This window comes from Bombina bombina, chromosome 6 (genome assembly GCF_027579735.1).
Source record: "Bombina bombina isolate aBomBom1 chromosome 6, aBomBom1.pri, whole genome shotgun sequence".
NCBI lineage: Eukaryota > Metazoa > Chordata > Amphibia > Anura > Bombinatoridae > Bombina > Bombina bombina.
In genome coordinates, this window is record NC_069504.1 from 856,004,228 (window position 1) to 856,015,114 (window position 10,887).

The window sequence follows — 10,887 nt, forward strand, 5'->3', positions numbered from 1 at the left end:
AACTCACACTTTGTCGCTAGCAGGACACTTATAACACCTTACCTACTGGCATTCTTTGAAAGTAAATTAATTGTTCCTCTGGTTTGACTCTTATGCCTCTTCATCACCTACGATGTTGAGAACTAACCTTGTACCTTCATCCCTGGAGAGGGTTTTGTTATGTCTACTGTTTAGATCCCCAGTTATATATGTTCTTATACCCACACATGTTATGTTTTATTATTGCTGTTTTCTGACCAAGTTACTGCTATAATCACTCAGAAAGGGACACCCCCTTAGTACAGTTAGCTATGGCCTCACCTAATATATGGACCTATACCTTAGTTTTTTTAAATTAACTATGGTCCTGTTTATAGTTTATAGTTTCATAGTTTTATTGTTCTCCTTTACTTCACCCGAGTGGTGTAATTAAACTCCAACTTAGAGTTTTATACCTAAAAAGTTCCCAGATTCCCTCCAACTTCTGTTGTCTTAACAAGAATTACTCATAAGCTTTATTTATCATCTTAAATGTTATCCACCTTGAGCTTAGCTCTTACCTAACGGAGCTATCTACATCCCCCCCCCTTATTTTATTTAGTTTTCTTCTATCTCCTAAAATTAGAAGTACTTTTTGTGTTTGAAAACTCACTTGTTTACCAGCTTTATCTACAAAGTTAGATTGTTGTTTATGGTCTTTGTTGTTATTGTATAACAAGTGACTTTGCACATCTCTTCTCTAGGAACCTAGTCAATAACCCTCCTTTACCCTTCTACTCCTCTTTACTTTTCCTTCTCTTCAACTTCCCTCACTGCACAATGTCACTATAAACTGTAAGTACCCCAGATGGGGATCCAATGACTGATCATTACAGATACAACACTTCCTTTTACACACAGACTCCAGAAGACACACTGACTTCACCCATCACTTGTTAAAATGAGTACTCCTATCATACAGATATTTTCCCAAAATGTTAAGGGCCTTAACTCCCTAACTAAAAGATCAATAGCCTTGAACTCATTTCGCAAACAAAGGAATGACATCTTTATGCAGGAAACTCATTTTTGCCACAGACACATACCCTTCTTGCTCCTCTTATAACTACCCAGAAAGTTTCTTTAGTAACAATGCATCTAAAAAAAAAAAATTGGAGTGGGGATTTTATTTCACAGACGCATACCCTTCCAACTCATCTCACAGCACAAAGATGAGGATGGTAGACTTCTAATTCTCTTAGGCATCCTTTACAACCAACCAGTTACATTCATTTTTGTATATGCCCCGAACAAAAACCAGGCAAAATTCTTTTGAAAAACTCTTGACTTACTACACTTTCAAAAGGCACCATCATACTAGCAGGTGACTTCAATGTTGCCCTGTCCCCCCCATTAGATTGCGCACAAGGGCACAGTAGCGTGCCAACATCGACTCTACAAAATATTAATTCAAGATTGCTATCCCAATCCTTGATTGATGCATGGAGACTACAGCATCCCTTTTCAAGAGAATACACGTTCTTTTCCCACCCAAAAAAAACATACTCGAGAATTGATCACCTTTTTTTAGACCAACTAAGCCTACATCTGGCGGTCTCCTCCTCAATCTCTCCAACATCCTGGTCGGATCATTCTATGATTGCTCTAGAACTCACCTGACCAACCACAGTAGCCCAATATTGCTGGAGACTAGACAAATGTCTTCTTAAGAACCCCATTCTAACAGAACAAATCTCAAAATCTCTAGTAGAATACTTTACATTTAACCAGACCGACTCTATTATCCCTAAAGCATTATGGGATGCTCATAAAGTGGTTATACAAGGGGAATTTCTTAAACAAAACGCTCTTCTGGTTAAGACAAAGAGAACCAAGTTTAACACACTAACCAACTCCCTGTGACGGCTAGAGACCAAACATGCCTCTTCTCCCTCCAATAAAGTAATACTTCGAGAATTGACAAAAGCCAAATCAAATCTGAATGCTTATTTACATAAAGAAGCACAGAGGCGTGCCTTTTTTCTTAAAAAACTATATTTTAGCAAAGGTAATAAAGTTGGTACCCTCCTAGCAAGAATCCTACACCAAATAACTCTTAACTCTTACATTCATAGCATCTCCACTCCTGAAAACCCCAATATTCAAGATAGTAAAGGGATAGCCTCAACTTTTAAGGATTACTACCAGAAATTATATAATCTTCCTCCGATAACGCACCCCCATGAAATTCACAATATAAACACATATATCAAAGATGCAGAACTTCCCACCCTTTCTAGAGAAGAATCAGATCTCTTAGACACCCCTATCGACTTAAAAGAAGTATTACAAGCAATTGACTCACTCCCAAACCAAAAAAGCCTTGATCCAGATGGAGTTTCTAATATGTATTATAAGACGTTCAAAGAGATCTTAGCCCCCCAGTTGACCAGAGTATTCCAATCAATACATGAAAACGGTTCCTTCTCTCAAGGTATGCTTTCTGCACACATCACTCTTATCCATAAAGTTGACAAATCCCCAAAAGATCATAGAAATTACCGCCCAATCTCGCTTATCAACAGTGATGCAAAATTATATGCAAAAATCTTAGCCAATATGATCAACAAATACTTACTCCAGCTAGTTCATGTAGATCAGGTGGGCTTTGACCCGTATCGGGAGGCCAGGGACAACACTATCAGGACTCTTCATTTGATAGATTATGCTACTACTCATGGAATCCAGATGGCCCTGGTCTCAACCGAAGCAGAGAACGCATTCAACCACCTTAATTGGCAATATCTCAAAGCTACATTGGGGGGCTTTGGGATTGGACAGATTTTAATAGATGGGATATTCAATTTATATAACAATCCATTAGCAAAAATTAAAGTCAATGGCACATTCTCTGACCCCTTCTCAATTAACAATGTTACACACCAGGGGTGCCCACTTTCACCCTTGCTATTTGCTCTTGCGATGGAACCCTTGGCGGCCCACATTAGATCAAATCATAACATTGAAGGGATCCCTATAGGTCCAAATAACTATAAAATTAGCCTATACACCAATGATATTATGTTAACCAACCAAATAACCTCCATCCCTTCCCTCCTAAAAGAATTCCAGAACTTTGGAAAGCTCTCACATTTTTACATTAACTGACAGATATCAAATGCATTAAATACTTACTGTAGGTATCAATCTAACCCCTAAAATCTCTCCCCTATTCCAAGCAAACTTCCTCCCGCTCCTACAAACCATACAAAAAGACTGCCAAAATTGGTCCCCGAAACCTCTGTCTTGGTGGGGTAGAAAACAAGTTGTCAAAATGTCCCTCTTACCACGTATCCTATATTTGCTAAAAACAATCCCTATTTATCTCCCTCAGTCATTGTTGTCACAACTACAATCTATCCTAAGCAAATTCATCTGGAAAGACCAGAAACCCTGAGTAGCCAGGAACACATTGTTTAGATCTAAGAGTTGGGGAGGCCTTGGAGTCCCTCATATTCTGCGATACCAACAGGCAAATATACTCCAATAAATTATGGATTGTCATACCAGCTTGCAGGAAAAAGCCTTTGGACTCACACATTCTTAAAACCCCTTTAGCAGTCCCCTTCTGCTGGTTGCCACCTGACTGCCACCCTCTAAAAACTAAAACTTCCCCATTATATAAACACATCTTCTCTTCATGGGATAACATTATCTAATGAAGAGCGGGTATCTCCTCAACCTTCTCACATATGTCCCCTATCTTCCAAAATATTCAGTTGCTAAGGAGTATACACATCAATGAAGGCACTTCTAACTACAAAGAGTTAGGTTACTCATCATCTATATGTAATTTCCTCCGTAACGAGAAACTAAAACCAAGACAAGAATTAAGTGAAATACTAGAGGGATATTTCACCCATTAGTTAATATTCTCAACTACACCATTTTTTAACTAAATCTCCACATGGACTCTCACTAGAGGAACTCTGTAAGCAAAACATTTCTTTGAATGGCTCTCTTGCTATTGCTAGAAAGATACTAGATGATTGCATCTATAAACAGCTACCCACCTGTACACATAGCTAGCAGGATGAATTAGCAATAGAAATTTCTCAAAAAAAGTGTGGGTCAGACTATTTGACCTCCCCCAAAAGTCTTCCACATCTACCCAAATTTTGGAAATGAACTATAAAGTCCTGTCACACTGGTACCTTACCCCATACAGGTTAAAAGTAAGATATCGTAACTCATCCCCCCAGTGTTGGAGGGGTTGTGGAGAGAATGGCACGATTACCCATATATGGTGGTCCTGCCCCCATCTAAAATCATTTTGGGCCTCCTTGGAATCAACCATGAGTACCCTCTTTAGTTCCAACTTCAAACTCCCCCCCAGGTGGTCTTATTCAATGATAGCCCCAAATGGGTATGTAAACTGCGCACACGTCTCCTCCAATTTTGCATAAATGCTGCAAAGTCAGTAATTGCGAGAAACTGGAAGTCTGCCATCCTTCCCACATACATAGACTGGAAGAATCGGACTCAAGAGCTACTGTCATTAGAAGAATACTTTTATTACAGAACAAATAGACTAGACAAGTTCCACAATAGTAGGTTTTATTGGGACACCTTGACTCCACAACTTATTGTCTCACCACAACCCGACTAACACACAGTAAGCAGCGACCCTCTCCCAACCCTCCTATTTGCTTTATTAATCTGACCGGTTCCCTCTTCTCCTCTGCCCCCTTACCCAGCTTTTCTTTCTATTTTCTCTTCACTCTATTTTCTATAATACTCCTTTTCTATTTAATGTATATAAGGTCAATTCCCTTATACAAAAAGGGAAAGAGAAAAAAAAGAAAACAAAATGAACATTATCTTGTACCATTGCTGCGGCATCCTTTATAAAATTAGCACTATTTATTGTACCACCCAAACTAGATGATATAAGATTTTATGTCTTTTCAGTGAACTCTTAAAACCACTTCTTGTAAGTTCCAAGATTTCTGGATAGCAATAGATATGTACTGTTTTTTAAAGGGACAATCAATCAAAATTAAAGGGACAGTAAACCTAAAAAATAATGTTATATAATTCTGCACATAGTGCAGAATTATATAACATTATTTTAGTGTTATCGTTATAAACCCTTTTATTCCCTTTGAATTTTTTTAAAATATGTCCGTTTTTCAGACCCGCTCTCTGTACTCTTCTGAGCGGGTCTGTTTTTATTAGACAGCGCATCGGGCCAGCTGTATACTCACAGCCCGGCCCGACCGCGCCATAACACTAAGTGCAGCTCGCTCCTGCTGTCAGAGCAGGAGCGGGCTGCATTTAGTGTTATGGTGTGGTCGGGCCGGTCTGTGACTATACAGCTGGCCCGATGCGCTGTCTAATAAAAACAGACCCGCTCAGAAGAGTACAGAGAGCGGGTCTGAAAAACGGACATATTTTAAAAAAATTCAAAGGGAATAAAAGGGTTTATGACGATAACACTAAAATAATGTTATATAATTCTGCGCTATGTGCAGAATTATATAACATTATTTTTTAGGTTTACTGACACTTTAAGCTTTCATTTTTCAGATAGAGCATGCAATTTTAAACAACTTTCCAATTTACTCCCATTAACTAAATGTGCAGTCTTTTTATATTTAAAATGTTTGAGTCACCAGCTCCTACTGAGCATGTGCAAGAATAAGCGTGTATGCATTTGTGAATGGCTGATTGCTGTCACATGGTACGTGTATGCATTTGTAATTGGCTGATGGCTGTCACATAGTACAGGGGGAGTGGAAAAAGACATAACTTTTAAAATTGTCAGAGAAAAAATCTACTACTCATTTGAAGTTCAGACTAAGTGCTATTGTATTGTCTTGTTATCATGCATTTGTTGATTATGCAAATCTACTGTGTTGACTGGTCCTTTAAGTCTCTATTTGTTGTACTCCTTTTTCAGATTGCATACAAAAACTTTAATAAAAAGTTATAAATAAAATTTAAAAAAAATGCTGTGGGTAACTTGATGTCATGAAAAATGTTTATTGTTAAGCTGAAATGTCGGTAAAACCATTGTAATTTATTAATAGTTTTTCCTAATAAATATTGTAAAACTTTTTTTGTACTTCAAGGACCTGAGAGTACCTCTTATCTGTATTAAATTTGTAATATTGTTAAAAAAAGCATACAGGCAGCTGTGATATTTGGGAGTGGGGATATATGCACACAAACACAGTCACACACATTTTTCATGCCCCTTAAAGGGACAGTATACTATAAAATTGTTTTTCTTTTAATGTGTTTCCAATTACTTTTTTTACAAACTGCAGAGTATAAAATGTATGAGATTATTTTTTTAAGGCTTATTTGTGTATATGAATTAGCTGATTTTGTGTTTTGAAGCCACAACCTAACAAAATGGGTTGAGCTTTAGGTATAATCAGATCTCATTACTTTATCACAGTGTGTACATATACATGCTTCTTTATCTTATTTATCTGTCCTTAACTTAATCACCAATACTTGGGGCTAGATTTATTAAAGCTGAGGCGGACAGGGGCGCGTATACGCGCCCCTGTACGCCTCAGCTCGCCTGTGGCGGGGCGAAATTACCCGCAGGTATTCGCCATTGCACACGAGCGCAATTTTGCGCTCACGTGCAATCCTGCCCCCTGCCCACGCACAGCCAATCACGCGTGGGCAGGAGCTGTTAATCTCCTCGGTCTGACTAGACCGAGGAGATTGAATTTCGCCACCTTAGAGGTGGCGAAGAGGTTAGGGAAGCAGCGGTCTGGTGACCACTGCTTGATAAATTACGGCGAGCAAGTTCTTGTGAAAACTTGCAGCCGTAGGGCTTTAATAAATCTAGCCCTTGGAGAGAACAATAGAAAACTAACATTGTATTACCTTATCTCTTCTATACCCCACTGGGAGTAAAATTTCTTATACTGGCTGTGTTAACACAGCTTGGCCTCGAGGGCAAAAACTTTCAGGATGGGTAGGGATACCACAGGCTAAATCAACTAATTCAAATGCCAAAATAAGGGCAATAGAAATACTTGCAAACAACTTAATACACTCCAGCAGGTAAAGTGGATCATTGGGAACAAATTAAAGGGGAGAAATGTTTTGAGTAAACTTTTTTAGATCCATTTGTTTTAGTTACTTTACTGCTTTAACCTGGAAGATTCATGGAATTTCCCAGAGGAAAAAAATCAATGTAAACCATTTGTTGGAACTCATGTCACTCCCACGTGCTTCACTACACCAGCCACATCAGCACTTTGCAGTTTGTTGAACACACTTCCAGTTTACACACCCTGCAGGCTAATTTTATTGCAGGCTATGACAAGCTCAGCCTTAGACTACTATTTTTTCTATACATGTTCTTAAACTGAACAAATCTGTTTACATGCAGAGTATTTTATAACTGAATTAGCATGTTCAACTAAAAAACAAACAAAAAAATATGTTTTAAAAATCAAATTTAGCTTTCAATATTATGTTTTGGTAGCCTAAACATTTAATAGACCCTCTGAAGCAACTTTATATTATGACTACATGGATTTAGTGCAAGTTTCCTAGCAACCAGTAACCTCAGTGTTACCACTTTTTAAAATCTTATTTTTGTTGTACTTTTAACATTTAATGCAAAACTAAACAAATAAATAATAAATAGTTTGGTATTATTTATTAATATGCTTTCGCATTTCACAGGATTTGGGAAACCAAATGACAAGTTGTTTAAAGGGACAGTTCACCCCAAAAATTTCTCCCCTTTAAATTATTCCCAATGATCCTTTTAACCTGCTAGAGTGTATTAAATTGGTTACAAGTAGCTCCTTTACTCCTATTTCAGCATTTGAAATAGCTGATTTAGCCTGTGGTATCGCCACCTACACTGAACAAATTAATACTGGAGTATAGGCTATTGAATAGCCTAAGTATACACAGCCAGCAGAAGAGATTACACTCTCAGTGGGATGCAGGATAGTTAAGTAATAAAATGATCATTTTCCATTGTTCTCTCTATGTATTGAGCTTTGGTGTTCCAGCCAAATAAAAGATAAGGAAGCAAGTCTGTTTACACAAACTTGTGCCTATAAATATGATATTTACATGCAAGCATCCAGGTAGTTGACTCTATTATAAAGTTGCAGACAGAACCACAGTTTGCTATATTATGCATGTGTCATATATATATATATATAGATATATATATATATAGATATATATATCAAAATAACAAGAGTATTGCATTGAGCAATGATACTTTTTTACTGGACTAACTATACATTTATAAGTTGACAAGCTTTCAGAAGAATATTTGTTATTTTGATATCTAAATCTTTGGACTCACACGGCTACTCCAATCAACGTATATATATAATATAATATTCTTATCCACTGTGGTACATTTATAAGATAGCAACTATAGTGGTAAAACATTAGCGTGTGTGTTAGAAAATTAGAATCACAAATTTTGAAGAAAAAAGTCTGTCACACTTTAACCAGAGGTGCCAGGTTTTGACACCCAATAAAAGCTCCTACCCAAAGGCTGAACATGGAGAGTAAAACTAATTTGGCACACTTCAGTCTTCATTTTCACTATCAATCTGTCCTTTTTAAATTTTTTCTGCTTTGAAAATGTAAAATATAAAATTCAAAATAGTTCAAGTTTGATTTTTCCATTTTGACAGTTGGGTTAAAGGTAAGGTAGCAAAGTGTCCGTATTCAATTAGACAGAGAAGTATGTCCACCTGCTGTACAATAAAATACATTGGGGAAAAAAAAAGTCTCCTGTAGAGATCCTAGATTTTTAGCAGTTATATATGTCTCAATCTATTGTACACATAGCACTTTAAAAAGTGTGGCTGGCCATGCATTACATTATTGCAAATATACATTGTCACTTTTTTGTGGCTGGTATATTTGTAAGGGATAATGATCAAAATCCCACCAGCACTGAGAGAAATCATGAAAAATCTTTGTGGGGTTTTTGAGTATTATACTGTAATCTTTAAAGAACCAGTCAACACAGTAGATTTGCATAATAAACAAATGCAAGATAACAAGACCATGCAATAGCCCTTAGTCTGAACTTCAAAAGAGTAGTAGATTTTTTTCTGACAATTTTAAAAGTTATGTCTATTTCCACTTCCCCTGTACCATGTGACAGCCATCAGCCAATCACAAATGCATACACATTTTTTTCTGTGAATTCTTGCACGTGCTCAGTAGGAGCTGGTGACTCAAAAAGTGTAAATATAAGCAGACTGTGCACATTTTGTTAATGGAAGTAAACTGGAAAGTTGTTTAAAATTGCATGCTCTATCTGAATAATTAAAGTTTAATTTTGACTTGAGTGTCCCTTTAACAAAAGTAGCAGTAGATATTTTACTTATTTTACTTCTGTTCACCTAAGAATTGAATCCCCATTAGAGGGTTAAACACATAATTAAAGTCAATTTTGGAGTGATAATGCACTGGCAATCATTAGGTAAACATGTCTGGTGTCTGGAGGCATATAATAAAGTCATTGAAATGACTCAGTGTCTATATTCAGCTCCAAACCAGTGTTGCAGTTCAGTTAAGGACCAATAAATAAAGTTAAAGTAGAATTGCATAATCTACAAATGCATACTATAATAAAAAGACAATGCAATAGTACTTAGTTTGCATTTCAAATGAGTAACAGATTTTTTTCTTTCAAATTTCTGTTAGTTCAATTTTCCTTCCACCTACATCATGTGACAGCCATCATTCAATCACAAAATGCATATACCTATATAGGGCCAGATTAAGGGTTGAGCTCAAAATATCACTTACGCAAAAGTGATATTTGCGCTCAACTGAGTAATACTTGCGCACGCAAATGTGCGCTGGTATTTCGAGTGAGGTGTAATGCGAACATGACCTCACATTAGCATTGCATGGCAGCATTGCGCTCAAGAGAGTGCACTTCCATAGGCTCCAATGGAAGCCTCGTTCTAATTCTGTCAGACACAGCATGGGAACTAGTGAAGCAAAGGCGGTAAGTCGCGCTACGATAGGCAGCAATTTTAAAAATATATGTATATAAGTATATACATATATATGTATGTGTTAATATGTGCAGTAGCAGACCTACTCAACAGAGGGCTCTGGTGCAAATGTTGTTTTCGGACCCCAGTAGTTAACGCTGTATAATGATTTTGAGGATAGCTAGATAGATAAATAAACAGGTAGTTACACCTGCAAACTGCACTAATAAAAGGTGCCCCTGTATGAGGATTGTAAACATTCTGCAAAAGTCTATGTATAGGATGCCTGCTATGGGGCCCCCCAAGCACTTGCACCTGCTGCACCAATGGTAGTTCCACCTCTGAATATGTGTATATACACATATTAACACATACATACATAATTACATATGTATATATTCATTCATATATATTTACCGGGAACACACAGTTCCCACAGAATGCTATGTAAAGGCTCTTTTCAGTGCCATTTTTTTCTAACACCCCTCAGCCACCACTTTAGCTCCTTATAACTGCTTTTTGCAGTTACTTTATTACAAAAAAAAAAAACATTTTTGTTTTTTAATAAAGATTACTATATTGAAATTTGAGGCCAATTGGGGAAGTTTTTGAAAATTAACCAGAGAAATGATTTTAAAGAGATCAAATTTGCCCGTTTGCGAGCACACAATAAATTAGCGCTCCACTTGTAATCTAGCCCATAATGTGTATTCTTGTACATGGTCAGTAGGAGCTGGTGCCTCAGTAAGCGTGCATATAAAAAGATTGTGCACATTTTGACAATAGAAGTGAATTGGAAAGTTATTAATAATTGTGTGCTCTATCTGAATCATGAAAGTTTAATTTTGTCTATAGTGTTCCTTTAATTAGCGCTACAATATTCGTGCTACATACAGGATCTAAG